This window comes from Acipenser ruthenus, chromosome 29 (genome assembly GCF_902713425.1).
Source record: "Acipenser ruthenus chromosome 29, fAciRut3.2 maternal haplotype, whole genome shotgun sequence".
Taxonomy (NCBI): Eukaryota; Metazoa; Chordata; class Actinopteri; order Acipenseriformes; family Acipenseridae; genus Acipenser; species Acipenser ruthenus.
This window is the reverse complement of record NC_081217.1, coordinates 12,371,636-12,387,625: the sequence shown is the minus strand read 5'-3', so window position 1 is coordinate 12,387,625 and position 15,990 is coordinate 12,371,636. Positions and strand designations below refer to the sequence as shown.

Below are 15,990 nucleotides of genomic sequence, written 5' to 3'. Positions count from 1 at the left end.
GACAAATCTACTGGATTTTTTTCCATGTCGTAATTGTGCCGCCTGTGATAATGCGTTTGCGTTTTACAAGCCATACAACGAAAAAAGAGCAGAGTGTCTTACAAGTGATGACCTGTGCTTCAACGCATGTCATTTATTTGTTTTTTTGTCCTTGCCATTTGCAATATGTTGGTAAAACTACTAGACAGTGACGATTGCGCATTGATGAGCAAGCATAAAAGTTCAATTAGGAGAAAAGATATCCATTCACCACTAGCTAGACATTTCGTAGATGCCAAACATTCCATTTCAGATCTGAAATACCGCAGCATACAAAAAATATTTCAAGCTCGAGGACGTGATAATCTCGATCAAAAACTATTACAATGTGAATCCAAATGGATCTTCTATCTCCATATGGTACAACCCGAGGGATTAAATGAAGCGCTAGGATTATCCTGTTTTCTGTGATATAATGCGCAACCATACTTGTCTTTCATAAGATCTGAAAATAAATTATAGCGCTTTGAGATTATGTCTGTTATTAGCAGATTGTTTAGAAATGTACTCAAATATGTTACAACTGTTCTGTCTACGAAATATATCTGTAACATTTATGTAATGCCTTTGTGGTTTTTTGATGAAGTTCATTTGCTAACAGACTGTTCTGATTTTGATTCAAACCGTGAAGAGATCGCTCTGTTTGCAGTATATTTTCTTTCAGTAAGAGGAGTGTCCTTGTGATTCCATACAGAATGCGACAAAACCTGTCGCCCTCCTTAATATAAACAGAAAAAGAACAAGTACACGCACACGCCATGTGATTTACTGCAGCGTCAGACATGGGAGGTTCAGCAGTGTGCTGCAGCGTTGTGCAAAGTCATCGGTGTAAGTCAGGATGGCCGAGCGGTCTAAGGCGCTGTGGTCAGGTCGCAGTCTCCATGGAGGCGTGGGCTCGAACCCCACTTCTGACAACTGTTCTTGTTAATTTATTTCTAAAACGTCCACCGAATGCATGGTAATTTTACATGTTTTTCTTTTTAGTATTCAAATCACAGCTTTTTAAATGAGAGAAAGTCACCGCAAGCCCGCACCTCGCCACTTTCTTCACACTGCTAAACTGCCTCATAAAGATGAGACCTCTAATTATGCCTTTCCAATACTTTGAATGTGTTATTGTTGAGTTTAACATAACATCTTGGTAATCATAATGTCCGCAGGCCTTGTTTTTCTCGGGTTTTATTAACGCGCTCCATGTGTGTGGCCGGTTAGCTCAGTTGGTTAGAGCGTGGTGCTAATAACGCCAAGGTCGCGGGTTCGATCCCCGTACGGGCCATGACTTTTCTTCTTTAAAGAAACCACAGCATTTGGAATGGTGCCAAAATGAACATTCTTTAACAAAATGAACCGGTGCGATATGAAGTAGAACCAGTAATATTTCAGATTCCTCATCTTTAAACATGTATTAGGAATGAACACATACAATTAAAAAGAAAGCTTACGTAGTCGGCAGGATTCGAACCTGCGCGGGGAAACCCCAATGGATTTCTAGTCCATCGCCTTAACCACTCGGCCACGACTACATGTACTTACATGGGACTGTGAAATGATCCATATTATTGTCAAAAGAAGTAAAAGACACCCGCGGTAATGCTGCAGATGGCAGTATAGGCTAACATGAACCGAAGTCAAATGCCTTTGTTGAAACTCCATCGATTTATACAAGGCAAGCACACGTGGGAAATGTAAATACAATACCCTTTCTGTCAACGTTCATAATAATGAATACATCTTTATTTCAAAATACGTAACAATTTAAGTGATCTTTTCAAACCACCCATACACAAAAAACAAAGTAGATCTTTATTTCAACTGAAAAACTGACTTGCTTCATGGCTGCTGCCACAGCACTCAAGCACGTTGTGGCTAGCGTGAGCGGACTTAACAGATAACAAGATCTACAAAATATCACATGCCAATAAAACATAACACAATTATGTTCGATTTTATAACAAAACCCCACCCCAGATGGGACTCGAACCCACTATACCTGGCTTAGGAGGCCAGTGGCCTTAGCCATTAGGCTACTAGGGCTGACATGGGAAGCGCACATTTGGTAGTTCTAAAGAAAGTGGGAACAATAGTATCGTGGTTTCATAAATATCCAAGCCATCTTTGGTGTTCAAACAAAGCAGTTACATTGGGAAAGGGCCGTACTTATCAGTAAGTGTTTGAAATGCATGTGGGAAGATTTAAGATTGTGAAGAAGTTTTAATATGCTTCGTATTTGCGCATTGGTAACCTTACATAATTACGTTTTGATTAATGCCACTTCCTTACCTGACAGTAGTCAGGGTGACGATACAAGACCAGAGCCAATAAACCTGTTATTTTCCTGTCCTTTCATTAACATATTCTAGTGTGCTTGTTCAGAATATGCGTGAATCCTGAAAACGTCTTGCTAATATGTGAACAAAGCCAGCATTCACTTTATTGATCACCATGTGGAATAGCCGCTATTGGAACACACATGATTGTGTTAAAGATGTTAATAGACTTTCAATGTACACGTTTTAGAGCTGAACGTTTGTTGAGACAGTTCAAGCGCTGTAGCAGTGTTTACCTATTTCATGGATGTTTGCTTTTTCGTCTTACTCTGGAAAAAATAATAATAGCAATAGAAAAATGTAGGCAAAACAATTTTTGAGAACCGCATTTGGGTGAAAAATGAACAGTTTCAAAACACATTTGTAAAGGCATTGGATTCTATTATGGTGTTTCCGAGCTGTTGAATGTTTCTTATTATATACAGGTTTACTGGCTTGACAGAAAGGCGATTGACAAAAAGAATGCCTCGTCCCTGCGTGGGCTTGAAACAGCAACGTTTTGGTTAAGCCGAACGCGCTCACCGATTACCTTGTTTTATTAGATAACACCCTCGGAGCCCAACAGAACACTGTATGCGTATAATTAAAATATTTACGGTTCAAATGGGAATCGTATTCATCAGATTTTAAGCACACATTTGATAGACGTCACAGTGCAAAGGAGGAAGGCAGGCAATGCAAATGAGGCAACTGGCTCGTACTTTTTAAATCATACCAAAAAATTGAACCCAATTAAGCTTTTAACCGCCTGCAGTCTGGAATGAGTTTGAAATGTTATTGTAACAACTCACTGGGCTACAGCAATTGCATTATATGAAAGTGCTCCTGTTTATTTGTCACCGGCACAGCTACCGGTGCCACTCAGAGTTGGAGGGAGACGGTCGGCCACTTGCCCATAAAACAATACTTTCAGGGATCATTTCTATAGTGATTTGCTAGCGAAATGCGTTTTGAAAGTGTTTGGGCTCGCTACCCACGAGGAAGAGTGAGAGTGTTCGTTTTTGAGCGTGAAGAAGACAGCGAGTGTTGGTTTTGACCAACTGCTCGCTGTTATTGATGACCGCTCCAGTGTTCCTTAGGGGGCTGGAGGAAGCGGACACGTTCTGAGTGGGTATCTTACCAAAACGTAAGAAAGATGAACTACAGTTGCAAAGCACTGCTGCTTTTTCGATGATTGATTAAAACTATCAAACTGACTGAAAACACGGATCGCATTAATTGCGATTGGTTTCATACCAATACGCTTACATAACAGATATTGGTTATAGACAATGTCATATACACAGAAATGCACACGGACAGTGTTTATTAAGGGCTGACTCATTGACATGTTCGAGAGATCTAGGTGTACTGGACAAATCTACTGGATTTTTTTCCATGTCGTAATTGTGCCGCCTGTGATAATGCGTTTGCGTTTTACAAGCCATACAACAAAAAAAGAGTACAGTGTCTTACAAGTGATGACCTGTGCTTCAACGCATGTCATTTATTTGTTTTTTTTGTCCTTGCCATTTGCAATATGTTGGTAAAACTACTAGACAGTGACGATTGTGCATTGATGAGCAAGCATAAAAGTTCAATTAGGAGAAAAGATATCCATTCACCACTAGCTAGACATTTCGTAGATGCCAAACATTCCATTTCAGATCTGAAATACCGCAGCATACAAAAAATATTTCAAGCTCGAGGACGTGATAATCTCGATCAAAAACTATTACAATGTGAATCCAAATGGATCTTCTATCTCCATATGGTACAACCCGAGGGATTAAATGAAGCGCTAGGATTATCCTGTTTTCTGTGATATAATGCGCAACCATACTTGTCTTTCATAAGATCTGAAAATAAATTTTAGCGCTTTGAGATTATGTCTGTTATTAGCAGATTGTTTAGAAATGTACTCAAATATGTTACAACTGTTCTGTCTACGAAATATATCTGTAACATTTATGTAATGCCTTTGTGGTTTTTTGATGAAGTTCATTTGCTAACAGACTGTTCTGATTTTGATTCAAACCGTGAAGCGATCGCTCTGTTTGCAGTATATTTTCTTTCAGTAAGAGGAGTGTCCTTGTGATTCCATACAGAATGCGACAAAACCTGTCGCCCTCCTTAATATAAACAGAAAAAGAACAAGTACACGCACACGCCAGGTGATTTACTGCAGCGTCAGACATGGGAGGTTCAGCAGTGTGCTGCAGCGTTGTGCAAAGTCGTCGGTGGAAGTCAGGATGGCCGAGCGGTCTAAGGCGCTGTGGCCAGGTCGCAGTCTCCATGGAGGCGTGGGCTCGAACCTCACTTCTGACAACTGTTCTTGTTAATTTATTTCTAAAACGTCCACCGAATGCAAGGTAATTTTACATGTTTTTCTTTTTAGTATTCAAATCACAGCTTTTTAAATGAGAGAAAGTCACCGCAAGCCCGCACCTCGCCACTTTCTTCACACTGCTAAACTGCCTCATAAAGATGAGACCTCTAATTATGCCTTTCCAATACTTTGAATGTGTTATTGTTGAGTTTAACATAACATCTTGGTAATCATAATTTCCGCAGGCCTTGTTTTTCTCGGGTTTTATTAACGCGCTCCATGTGTGTGGCCGGTTAGCTCAGTTGGTTAGAGCGTGGTGCTAATAACGCCAAGGTCGCGGGTTCGATCCCCGTACGGGCCCTGACTTTTCTTCTTTAAAGAAACCACAGCATTTGGAATGGTGCCAAAATGAACATTCTTTAACAAAATGAACCGGTGCGATATGAAGTAGAACCAGTAATATTTCAGATTCCTCATCTTTAAACATGTATTAGGAATGAACACATACAATTAAAAAGAAAGCTTACGTAGTCGGCAGGATTCGAACCTGCGCGGGGAAACCCCAATGGATTTCTAGTCCATCGCCTTAACCACTCGGCCACGACTACATGTTCTTACATTGGACTGTGAAATGATCCATATTATTGTCAAAAGAAGTAAAAGACACCCGCGGTAATGCTGCAGATGGCAGTATAGGCTAACATGAACCGAAGTCAAATGCCTTTGTTGAAACTCCATCGATTTATACAAGGCAAGCACACGTGGGAAATGTAAATACAATAACCTTTCTGTCAACGTTCATAATAATGAATACATCTTTATTTCAAAATACGTAACAATTTAAGTGATCTTTTCAAACCACCCATACACAAAAAACAAAGTAGATCTTTATTTCAACTGAAAAACTGACTTGCTTCATGGCTGCTGCCACAGCACTCAAGCACGTTGTGGCTAGCGTGAGCGGACTTAACAGATAACAAGATCTACAAAATATCACATGCCAATAAAACATAACACAATTATGTTCGATTTTATAACAAAACCCCACCCCAGATGGGACTCGAACCCACTATCCCTGGCTTAGGAGGCCAGTGGCCTTAACCATTAGGCCACTAGGGCTGACATGGGAAGCGCACATTTGGTAGTTCTAAAGAAAGTGGGAACAATAGTATCGTGGTTTCATAAATATCCAAGCCATCTTTGGTGTTCAAACAAAGCAGTTACATTGGGAAAGGGCCGTACTTATCAGTAAGTGTTTGAAATGCATGTGGGAAGATTTAAGATTGTGAAGAAGTTTTAATATGCTTCGTATTTGCGCATTGGTAACCTTACATAATTACGTTTTGATTAATGCCACTTCCTTACCTGACAGTAGTCAGGGTGACGATACAAGACCAGAGCCAATAAACCTGTTATTTTCCTGTCCTTTCATTACCATATTCTAGTGTGCTTGTTCAGAATATGCGTGAATCCTGAAAACGTCTTGCTAATATGTGAACAAAGCCAGCATTCACTTTATTGATCACCATGTGGAATAGCCGCTATTGGAACACACATGATTGTGTTAAAGATGTTAATAGACTTTCAATGTACACGTTTTAGAGCTGAACGTTTGTTGAGACAGTTCAAGCGCTGTAGCAGTGTTTACCTATTTCATGGATGTTTGCTTTTTCGTCTTACTCTGGAAAAAATAATAATAGCAATAGAAAAATGTAGGCAAAACAATTTTTGAGAACCGCATTTGGGTGAAAAATGAACAGTTTCAAAACACATTTGTAAAGGCATTGGATTCTATTATGGTGTTTCCGAGCTGTTGAATGTTTCTTATTATATACAGGTTTACTGGCTTGACAGAAAGGCGATTGACAAAAAGAATGCCTCGTCCCTGCGTGGGCTTGAAACAGCAACGTTTTGGTTAAGCCGAACGCGCTCACCGATTATGTTGTTTTATTAGATAACACCCTCGGAGCCCAACAGAACACTGTATGCGTATAATTAAAATATTTACGGTTCAAATGGGAATCGTATTCATCAGATTTTAAGCACACATTTGATAGACGTCACAGTGCAAAGGAGGAAGGCAGGCAATGCAAATGAGGCAACTGGCTTGTACTTTTTAAATCATACCAAAAAATTGAACCCAATTAAGCTTTTAACCGCCTGCAGTCTGGAATGAGTTTGAAATGTTATTGTAACAACTCACTGGGCTACAGCAATTGCATTATATGAAAGTGCTCCTGTTTATTTGTCACCGGCACAGCTACCGGTGCCACTCAGAGTTGGAGGGAGACGGTCGGCCACATGCCCATAAAACAATACTTTCAGGGATCATTTCTATAGTGATTTGCTAGCGAAATGCGTTTTGAAAGTGTTTGGGCTCGCTACCCACGAGGAAGAGTGAGAGTGTTCGTTTTTGAGCGTGAAGAAGACAGCGAGTGTTGTTTTTGACCAACTGCTCGCTGTTATTGATGACCGCTCCAGTGTTCCTTAGGGGGCTGGAGGAAGCGGACACGTTCTGAGTGGGTATCTTACCAAAACGTAAGAAAGATGAACTACAGTTGTAAAGCACTGCTGCTTTTTCGATGATTGATTAAAACTATCAAACTGACTGAAAACACGGATCGCATTAATTGCGATTGGTTTCATACCAATACGCTTACATAACAGATATTGGTTATAGACAATGTCATATACAAAGAAATGAACACGGACAGTGTTTATTAAGGGCTGACTCATTGACATGTTCGAGAGATCTAGGTGTACTGGACAAATCTACTGGATTTTTTTCCATGTCGTAATTGTGCCGCCTGTGATAATGTGTTTGCGTTTTACAAGCCATACAACGAAAAAAAGAGTACAGTGTCTTACAAGTGATGACCTGTGCTTCAACGCATGTCATTTATTTGTTTTTTTTGTCCTTGCCATTTGCAATATGTTGGTAAAACTACTAGACAGTGACGATTGCGCATTGATGAGCAAGCATAAAAGTTCAATTAGGTGAAAAGATATCCATTCACCACTAGCTAGACATTTCGTAGATGCCAAACATTCCATTTCAGATCTGAAATACCGCAGCATACAAAAAATATTTCAAGCTCGAGGACGTGATAATCTCGATCAAAAACTATTACAATGTGAATCCAAATGGATCTTCTATCTCCATATGGTACAACCCGAGGGATTAAATGAAGCGCTAGGATTATCCTGTTTTCTGTGATATAATGCGCAACCATACTTGTCTTTCATAAGATCTGAAAATAAATTATAGCGCTTTGAGATTATGTCTGTTATTAGCAGATTGTTTAGAAATGTACTCAAATATGTTACAACTGTTCTGTCTACGAAATATATCTGTAACATTTATGTAATGCCTTTGTGGTTTTTTGATGAAGTTCATTTGCTAACAGACTGTTCTGATTTTGATTCAAACCGTGAAGCGATCGCTCTGTTTGCAGTATATTTTCTTTCAGTAAGAGGAGTGTCCTTGTGATTCCATACAGAATGCGACAAAACCTGTCGCCCTCCTTAATATAAACAGAAAAAGAACAAGTACACGCACACGCCAGGTGATTTACTGCAGCGTCAGACATGGGAGGTTCAGCAGTGTGCTGCAGCGTTGTGCAAAGTCGTCGGTGTAAGTCAGGATGGCCGAGCGGTCTAAGGCGCTGTGGTCAGGTCGCAGTCTCCATGGAGGCGTGGGCTCGAACCCCACTTCTGACAACTGTTCTTGTTAATTTATTTCTAAAACGTCCACCGAATGCAAGGTAATTTTACATGTTTTTCTTTTTAGTATTCAAATCACAGCTTTTTAAATGAGAGAAAGTCACCGCAAGCCCGCACCTCGCCACTTTCTTCACACTGCTAAACTGCCTCATAAAGATGAGACCTCTAATTATGCCTTTCCAATACTTTGAATGTGTTATTGTTGAGTTTAACATAACATCTTGGTAATCATAATGTCCGCAGGCCTTGTTTTTCTCGGGTTTTATTAACGCGCTCCATGTGTGTGGCCGGTTAGCTCAGTTGGTTAGAGCGTGGTGCTAATAACGCCAAGGTCGCGGGTTCGATCCCCGTACGGGCCATGACTTTTCTTCTTTAAAGAAACCACAGCATTTGGAATGGTGCCAAAATGAACATTCTTTAACAAAATGAACCGGTGCGATATGAAGTAGAACCAGTAATATTTCAGATTCCTCATCTTTAAACATGTATTAGGAATGAACACATACAATTAAAAAGAAAGCTTACGTAGTCGGCAGGATTCGAACCTGCGCGGGGAAACCCCAATGGATTTCTAGTCCATCGCCTTAACCACTCGGCCACGACTACATGTTCTTACATTGGACTGTGAAATGATCCATATTATTGTCAAAAGAAGTAAAAGACACCCGCGGTAATGCTGCAGATGGCAGTATAGGCTAACATGAACCGAAGTCAAATGCCTTTGTTGAAACTCCATCGATTTATACAAGGCAAGCACACGTGGGAAATGTAAATACAATATCCTTTCTGTCAACGTTCATAATAATGAATACATCTTTATTTCAAAATACGTAACAATTTAAGTGATCTTTTCAAACCACCCATACACAAAAAACAAAGTAGATCTTGATTTCAACTGAAAAACTGACTTGCTTCATGGCTGCTGCCACAGCACTCAAGCACGTTGTGGCTAGCGTGAGCGGACTTAGCAGATAACAAGATCTACAAAATATCACATGCCAATAAAACATAACACAATTATGTTCGATTTTATAACAAAACCCCACCCCAGATGGGACTCGAACCCACTATCCCTGGCTTAGGAGGCCAGTGGCCTTAGCCATTAGGCCACTAGGGCTGACATGGGAAGCGCACATTTGGTAGTTCTAAAGAAAGTGGGAACAATAGTATCGTGGTTTCATAAATATCCAAGCCATCTTTGGTGTTCAAACAAAGCAGTTACATTGGGAAAGGGCCGTACTTATCAGTAAGTGTTTGAAATGCATGTGGGAAGATTTAAGATTGTGAAGAAGTTTTAATATGCTTCGTATTTGCGCATTGGTAACCTTACATAATTACGTTTTGATTAATGCCACTTCCTTACCTGACAGTAGTCAGGGTGACGATACAAGACCAAAGCCAATAAACCTGTTATTTTCCTGTCCTTTCATTACCATATTCTAGTGTGCTTGTTCAGAATATGCGTGAATCCTGAAAACGTCTTGCTAATATGTGAACAAAGCCAGCATTCACTTTATTGATCACCATGTGGAATAGCCGCTATTGGAACACACATGATTGTGTTAAAGATGTTAATAGACTTTCAATGTACACGTTTTAGAGCTGAACGTTTGTTGAGACAGTTCAAGCGCTGTAGCAGTGTTTACCTATTTCATGGATGTTTGCTTTTTCGTCTTACTCTGGAAAAAATAATAATAGCAATAGAAAAATGTAGGCAAAACAATTTTTGAGAACCGCATTTGGGTGAAAAATGAACAGTTTCAAAACACATTTGTAAACGCATTGGATTCTATTATGGTGTTTCCGAGCTGTTGAATGTTTCTTATTATATACAGGTTTACTGACTTGACAGAAAGGCGATTGACAAAAAGAATGCCTCGTCCCTGCGTGGGCCTGAAACAGCAACGTTTTGGTTAAGCCGAACGCGCTCACTGATTACGTTGTTTTATTAGATAACACCCTCGGAGCCCAACAGAACACTGTATGCGTATAATTAAAATATTTACGGTTCAAATGGGAATCGTATTCATCAGATTTTAAGCACATATTTGATAGACGTCACAGTGCAAAGGAGGAAGGCAGGCAATGCAAATGAGGCAACTGGCTCGTACTTTTTAAATCATACCAAAAAATTGAACCCAATTAAGCTTTTAACCGCCTGCAGTCTGGAATGAGTTTGAAATGTTATTGTAACAACTCACTGGGCTACAGCAATTGCATTATATGAAAGTGCTCCTGTTTATTTGTCACCGGCACAGCTACCGGTGCCACTCAGAGTTGGAGGGAGACGGTCGGCCACTTGCCCATAAAACAATACTTTCAGGGATCATTTCTATAGTGATTTGCTAGCGAAATGCGTTTTGAAAGTGTTTGGGCTCGCTACCCATGAGGAAGAGTGAGAGTGTTCGTTTTTGAGCGTGAAGAAGACAGCGAGTGTTGGTTTTGACCAACTGCTCGCTGTTATTGATGACCGCTCCAGTGTTCCTTAGGGGGCTGGAGGAAGCGGACACGTTCTGAGTGGGTATCTTACCAAAACTTAAGAAAGATGAACTACAGTTGCAAAGCACTGCTGCTTTCTCGATGATTGATTAAAACTATCAAACTGACTGAAAACACGGATCGCATTAATTGCGATTGGTTTCATACCAATACGCTTACATAACAGATATTGGTTATAGACAATGTCATATACACAGAAATGAACACGGACAGTGTTTATTAAGGGCTGACTCATTGACATGTTCGAGAGATCTAGGTGTACTGGACAAATCTACTGGATTTTTTTCCATGTCGTAATTGTGCCGCCTGTGATAATGCGTTTGCGTTTTACAAGCCATACAACGAAAAAAAGAGTACAGTGTCTTACAAGTGATGACCTGTGCTTCAACGCATGTCATTTATTTGTTTTTTTTGTCCTTGCCATTTGCAATATGTTGGTAAAACTACTAGACAGTGACGATTGCGCATTGATGAGCAAGCATAAAAGTTCAATTAGGTGAAAAGATATCCATTCACCACTAGCTAGACATTTCGTAGATGCCAAACATTCCAATTCAGATCTGAAATACCGCAGCATACAAAAAATATTTCAAGCTCGAGGACGTGATAATCTCGATCAAAAACTATTACAATGTGAATCCAAATGGATCTTCTATCTCCATATGGTACAAACCGAGGGATTAAATGAAGCGCTAGGATTATCCTGTTTTCTGTGATATAATGCGCAACCATACTTGTCTTTCATAAGATCTGAAAATAAATTATAGCGCTTTGAGATTATGTCTGTTATTAGCAGATTGTTTAGAAATGTACTCAAATATGTTACAACTGTTCTGTCTACGAAATATATCTGTAACATTTATGTAATGCCTTTGTGGTTTTTTGATGAAGTTCATTTGCTAACAGACTGTTCTGATTTTGATTCAAACCGTGAAGCTATCGCTCTGTTTGCAGTATATTTTCTTTCAGTAAGAGGAGTGTCCTTGTGATTCCATACAGAATGCGACAAAACCTGTCGCCCTCCTTAATATAAACAGAAAAAGAACAAGTACACGCACACGCCAGGTGATTTACTGCAGCGTCAGACATGGGAGGTTCAGCAGTGTGCTGCAGCGTTGTGCAAAGTTGTCGGTGTAAGTCAGGATGGCCGAGCGGTCTAAGGCGCTGTGGTCAGGTCGCAGTCTCCATGGAGGCGTGGGCTCGAACCCCACTTCTGACAACTGTTCTTGTTAATTTATTTCTAAAACGTCCACCGAATGCTTGGTAATTTTACATGTTTTTCTTTTTAGTATTCAAATCACAGCTTTTTAAATGAGAGAAAGTCACCGCAAGCCCGCACCTCGCCACTTTCTTCACACTGCTAAACTGCCTCATAAAGATGAGACCTCTAATTATGCCTTTCCAATACTTTGAATGTGTTATTGTTGAGTTTAACATAACATCTTGGTAATCATAATGTCCGCAGGCCTTGTTTTTCTCGGGTTTTATTAACGCGCTCCATGTGTGTGGCCGGTTAGCTCAGTTGGTTAGAGCGTGGTGCTAATAACGCCAAGGTCGCGGGTTCGATCCCCGTACGGGCCATGACTTTTCTTCTTTAAAGAAACCACAGCATTTGGAATGGTGCCAAAATGAACATTCTTTAACAAAATGAACCGGTGCGATATGAAGTAGAACCAGTAATATTTCAGATTCCTCATCTTTAAACATGTATTAGGAATGAACACATACAATTAAAAAGAAAGCTTACGTAGTCGGCAGGATTCGAACCTGCGCGGGGAAACCCCAATGGATTTCTAGTCCATCGCCTTAACCACTCGGCCACGACTACATGTTCTTACATTGGACTGTGAAATGATCCATATTATTGTCAAAAGAAGTAAAAGACACCCGCGGTAATGCTGCAGATGGCAGTATAGGCTAACATGAACCGAAGTCAAATGCCTTTGTTGAAACTCCATCGATTTATACAAGGCAAGCACACGTGGGAAATGTAAATACAATATCCTTTCTGTCAACGTTCATAATAATGAATACATCTTTATTTCAAAATACGTAACAATTTAAGTGATCTTTTCAAACCACCCATACACAAAAAACAAAGTAGATCTTGATTTCAACTGAAAAACTGACTTGCTTCATGGCTGCTGCCACAGCACTCAAGCACGTTGTGGCTAGCGTGAGCGGACTTAGCAGATAACAAGATCTACAAAATATCACATGCCAATAAAACATAACACAATTATGTTCGATTTTATAACAAAACCCCACCACAGATGGGACTCGAACCCACTATCCCTGGCTTAGGAGGCCAGTGGCCTTAGCCATTAGGCCACTAGGGCTGACATGGGAAGCGCACATTTGGTAGTTCTAAAGAAAGTGGGAACAATAGTATCGTGGTTTCATAAATATCCAAGCCATCTTTGGTGTTCAAACAAAGCAGTTACATTGGGAAAGGGCCGTACTTATCAGTAAGTGTTTGAAATGCATGTGGGAAGATTTAAGATTGTGAAGAAGTTTTAATATGCTTCGTATTTGCGCATTGGTAACCTTACATAATTACGTTTTGATTAATGCCACTTCCTTACCTGACAGTAGTCAGGGTGACGATACAAGACCAAAGCCAATAAACCTGTTATTTTCCTGTCCTTTCATTACCATATTCTAGTGTGCTTGTTCAGAATATGCGTGAATCCTGAAAACGTCTTGCTAATATGTGAACAAAGCCAGCATTCACTTTATTGATCACCATGTGGAATAGCCGCTATTGGAACACACATGATTGTGTTAAAGATGTTAATAGACTTTCAATGTACACGTTTTAGAGCTGAACGTTTGTTGAGACAGTTCAAGCGCTGTAGCAGTGTTTACCTATTTCATGGATGTTTGCTTTTTCGTCTTACTCTGGAAAAAATAATAATAGCAATAGAAAAATGTAGGCAAAACAATTTTTGAGAACCGCATTTGGGTGAAAAATGAACAGTTTCAAAACACATTTGTAAAGGCATTGGATTCTATTATGGTGTTTCCGAGCTGTTGAATGTTTCTTATTATATACAGGTTTACTGGCTTGACAGAAAGGCGATTGACAAAAAGAATGCCTCGTCCCTGCGTGGGCTTGAAACAGCAACGTTTTGGTTAAGCCGAACGCGCTCACCGATTACCTTGTTTTATTAGATAACAACCTCGGAGCCCAACAGAACACTGTATGCGTATAATTAAAATATTTACGGTTCAAATGGGAATCGTATTCATCAGATTTTAAGCACACATTTGATAGACGTCACAGTGCAAAGGAGGAAGGCAGGCAATGCAAATGAGGCAACTGGCTCGTACTTTTTAAATCATATCAAAAAATTGAACCCAATTAAGCTTTTAACCGCCTGCAGTCTGGAATGAGTTTGAAATGTTATTGTAACAACTCACTGGGCTACAGCAATTGCATTATATGAAAGTGCTCCTGTTTATTTGTCACCGGCACAGCTACCGGTGCCACTCAGAGTTGGAGGGAGACGGTCGGCCACTTGCCCATAAAACAATACTTTCAGGGATCATTTCTATAGTGATTTGCTAGCGAAATGCGTTTTGAAAGTGTTTGGGCTCGCTACCCACGAGGAAGAGTGAGAGTGTTCGTTTTTGAGCGTGAAGAAGACAGCGAGTGTTGTTTTTGACCAACTGCTCGCTGTTATTGATGACCGCTCCAGTGTTCCTTAGGGGGCTGGAGGAAGCGGACACGTTCTGAGTGGGTATCTTACCAAAACGTAAGAAAGATGAACTACAGTTGCAAAGCACTGCTGCTTTTTCGATGATTGATTAAAACTATCAAACTGACTGAAAACACGGATCGCATTAATTGCGATTGGTTTCATACCAATACGCTTACATAACAGATATTGGTTATAGACAATGTCATATACACAGAAATGAACACGGACAGTGTTTATTAAGGGCTGACTCATTGACATGTTCGAGAGATCTAGGTGTACTGGACAAATCTACTGGATTTTTTTCCATGTCGTAATTGTGCCGCCTGTGATAATGCGTTTGCGTTTTACAAGCCATACAACGAAAAAAGAGTACAGTGTCTTACAAGTGATGACCTGTGCTTCAACGCATGTCATTTATTTGTTTTTTTGTCCTTGCCATTTGCAATATGTTGGTAAAACTACTAGACAGTGACGATTGCGCATTGATGAGCAAGCATAAAAGTTCAATTAGGAGAAAAGATATCCATTCACCACTAGCTAGACATTTCGTAGATGCCAAACATTCCATTTCAGATCTGAAATACCGCAGCATACAAAAAATATTTCAAGCTCGAGGACGTGATAATCTCGATCAAAAACTATTACAATGTGAATCCAAATGGATCTTCTATCTCCATATGGTACAACCCGAGGGATCAAATGAAGCGCTAGGATTATCCTGTTTTCTGTGATATAATGCGCAACCATACTTGTCTTTCATAAGATCTGAAAATAAATTATAGCGCTTTGAGATTATGTCTGTTATTAGCAGATTGTTTAGAAATGTACTCAAATATGTTACAACTGTTCTGTCTACGAAATATATCTGTAACATTTATGTAATGCCTTTGTGGTTTTTTGATGAAGTTCATTTGCTAACAGACTGTTCTGATTTTGATTCAAACCGTGAAGCGATCGCTCTGTTTGCAGTATATTTTCTTTCAGTAAGAGGAGTGTCCTTGTGATTCCATACAGAATGCGACAAAACCTGTCGCCCTCCTTAATATAAACAGAAAAAGAACAAGTACACGCACACGCCAGGTGATTTACTGCAGCGTCAGACATGGGAGGTTCAGCAGTGTGCTGCAGCGTTGTGCAAAGTCGTCGGTGTAAGTCAGGATGGCCGAGCGGTCTAAGGCGCTGTGGTCAGGTCGCAGTCTCCATGGAGGCGTGGGCTCGAACCCCACTTCTGACAACTGTTCTTGTTAATTTATTTCTAAAACGTCCACCGAATGCTTGGTAATTTTACATGTTTTTCTTTTTAGTATTCAAATCACAGCTTTTTAAATGAGAGAAAGTCACCGCAAGCCCGCACCTCGCCACTTTCTTCACACTGCTAAACTGCCTCATA

At 40.1% G+C, this 15,990-nt stretch overlaps 17 non-coding genes across 17 annotated transcripts; 12 read left to right on the top strand and 5 right to left on the bottom strand.

The window, feature by feature from the left end:
• The first annotated feature begins 871 nt into the window (after nucleotides 1–871).
• Nucleotides 872–953, top strand: trnal-cag (transfer RNA leucine (anticodon CAG)). The gene has a single exon. It is a non-coding gene; the product is annotated as a tRNA-Leu (tRNA).
• Nucleotides 954–1,241: 288 nt separating this feature from the next.
• On the top strand, nucleotides 1,242–1,315 carry trnai-aau (transfer RNA isoleucine (anticodon AAU)). The gene has a single exon. It is a non-coding gene; the product is annotated as a tRNA-Ile (tRNA).
• A 165-nt stretch (nucleotides 1,316–1,480) lies between these two features.
• On the bottom strand, nucleotides 1,481–1,562 carry trnas-aga (transfer RNA serine (anticodon AGA)). The gene has a single exon. It is a non-coding gene; the product is annotated as a tRNA-Ser (tRNA).
• Nucleotides 1,563–3,263: 1,701 nt separating this feature from the next.
• LOC131702302 (small nucleolar RNA U3) lies at nucleotides 3,264–3,478 on the top strand. The gene has a single exon (XR_009309449.1). It is a non-coding gene; the product is annotated as a small nucleolar RNA U3 (small nucleolar RNA).
• Nucleotides 3,479–4,961: 1,483 nt separating this feature from the next.
• On the top strand, nucleotides 4,962–5,035 carry trnai-aau (transfer RNA isoleucine (anticodon AAU)). The gene has a single exon. It is a non-coding gene; the product is annotated as a tRNA-Ile (tRNA).
• Nucleotides 5,036–5,200: 165 nt separating this feature from the next.
• Nucleotides 5,201–5,282, bottom strand: trnas-aga (transfer RNA serine (anticodon AGA)). Its single transcript has one exon. It is a non-coding gene; the product is annotated as a tRNA-Ser (tRNA).
• Nucleotides 5,283–5,719: 437 nt separating this feature from the next.
• On the bottom strand, nucleotides 5,720–5,793 carry trnar-ccu (transfer RNA arginine (anticodon CCU)). Its single transcript has one exon. It is a non-coding gene; the product is annotated as a tRNA-Arg (tRNA).
• A 1,190-nt stretch (nucleotides 5,794–6,983) lies between these two features.
• LOC131702233 (small nucleolar RNA U3) lies at nucleotides 6,984–7,198 on the top strand. Its single transcript, XR_009309387.1, has one exon. It is a non-coding gene; the product is annotated as a small nucleolar RNA U3 (small nucleolar RNA).
• A 1,114-nt stretch (nucleotides 7,199–8,312) lies between these two features.
• trnal-cag (transfer RNA leucine (anticodon CAG)) lies at nucleotides 8,313–8,394 on the top strand. Its single transcript has one exon. It is a non-coding gene; the product is annotated as a tRNA-Leu (tRNA).
• A 288-nt stretch (nucleotides 8,395–8,682) lies between these two features.
• Nucleotides 8,683–8,756, top strand: trnai-aau (transfer RNA isoleucine (anticodon AAU)). Its single transcript has one exon. It is a non-coding gene; the product is annotated as a tRNA-Ile (tRNA).
• A 165-nt stretch (nucleotides 8,757–8,921) lies between these two features.
• Nucleotides 8,922–9,003, bottom strand: trnas-aga (transfer RNA serine (anticodon AGA)). Its single transcript has one exon. It is a non-coding gene; the product is annotated as a tRNA-Ser (tRNA).
• Nucleotides 9,004–10,704: 1,701 nt separating this feature from the next.
• On the top strand, nucleotides 10,705–10,919 carry LOC131702187 (small nucleolar RNA U3). The gene has a single exon (XR_009309341.1). It is a non-coding gene; the product is annotated as a small nucleolar RNA U3 (small nucleolar RNA).
• Nucleotides 10,920–12,033: 1,114 nt separating this feature from the next.
• Nucleotides 12,034–12,115, top strand: trnal-cag (transfer RNA leucine (anticodon CAG)). The gene has a single exon. It is a non-coding gene; the product is annotated as a tRNA-Leu (tRNA).
• A 288-nt stretch (nucleotides 12,116–12,403) lies between these two features.
• On the top strand, nucleotides 12,404–12,477 carry trnai-aau (transfer RNA isoleucine (anticodon AAU)). Its single transcript has one exon. It is a non-coding gene; the product is annotated as a tRNA-Ile (tRNA).
• Nucleotides 12,478–12,642: 165 nt separating this feature from the next.
• Nucleotides 12,643–12,724, bottom strand: trnas-aga (transfer RNA serine (anticodon AGA)). Its single transcript has one exon. It is a non-coding gene; the product is annotated as a tRNA-Ser (tRNA).
• A 1,701-nt stretch (nucleotides 12,725–14,425) lies between these two features.
• On the top strand, nucleotides 14,426–14,640 carry LOC131702232 (small nucleolar RNA U3). Its single transcript, XR_009309386.1, has one exon. It is a non-coding gene; the product is annotated as a small nucleolar RNA U3 (small nucleolar RNA).
• Nucleotides 14,641–15,752: 1,112 nt separating this feature from the next.
• Nucleotides 15,753–15,834, top strand: trnal-cag (transfer RNA leucine (anticodon CAG)). The gene has a single exon. It is a non-coding gene; the product is annotated as a tRNA-Leu (tRNA).
• The last annotated feature ends 156 nt before the right edge of the window (nucleotides 15,835–15,990 follow it).